This window comes from Penaeus monodon, chromosome 23 (genome assembly GCF_015228065.2).
Source record: "Penaeus monodon isolate SGIC_2016 chromosome 23, NSTDA_Pmon_1, whole genome shotgun sequence".
Taxonomy (NCBI): Eukaryota; Metazoa; Arthropoda; class Malacostraca; order Decapoda; family Penaeidae; genus Penaeus; species Penaeus monodon.
The window spans coordinates 17,216,066-17,216,358 of record NC_051408.1 but is presented as its reverse complement, the minus strand read 5'-3'; positions in this window follow the sequence as shown (position 1 = coordinate 17,216,358).

Sequence of the window (293 nt, the reverse complement as noted above, 5' to 3'; positions counted from 1 at the left end):
GGGCATCGAGAACTGGCCAAACCCCGGGGGAAATTCAGGGTGGGGCCCATAAAATGACTTATTATATCATTTTCTAAAAAATTGTTTTCAAGGATCTTCACGATGTTGGAGATAAATTCTACTCATTTTGAGATCAATATTCGCTTATAATGATAATAGTAGGTTTATTGAAGGAAGACCCTAGTCCGGCTTTTTAAGAAATTAAGAAAGGAATTTCGTTATTTCTGGACCCGGCCAAGAAGACAGTGAAATAATATACAAATTTTAAACCGCTCCCTCTCGACGGCAATGGC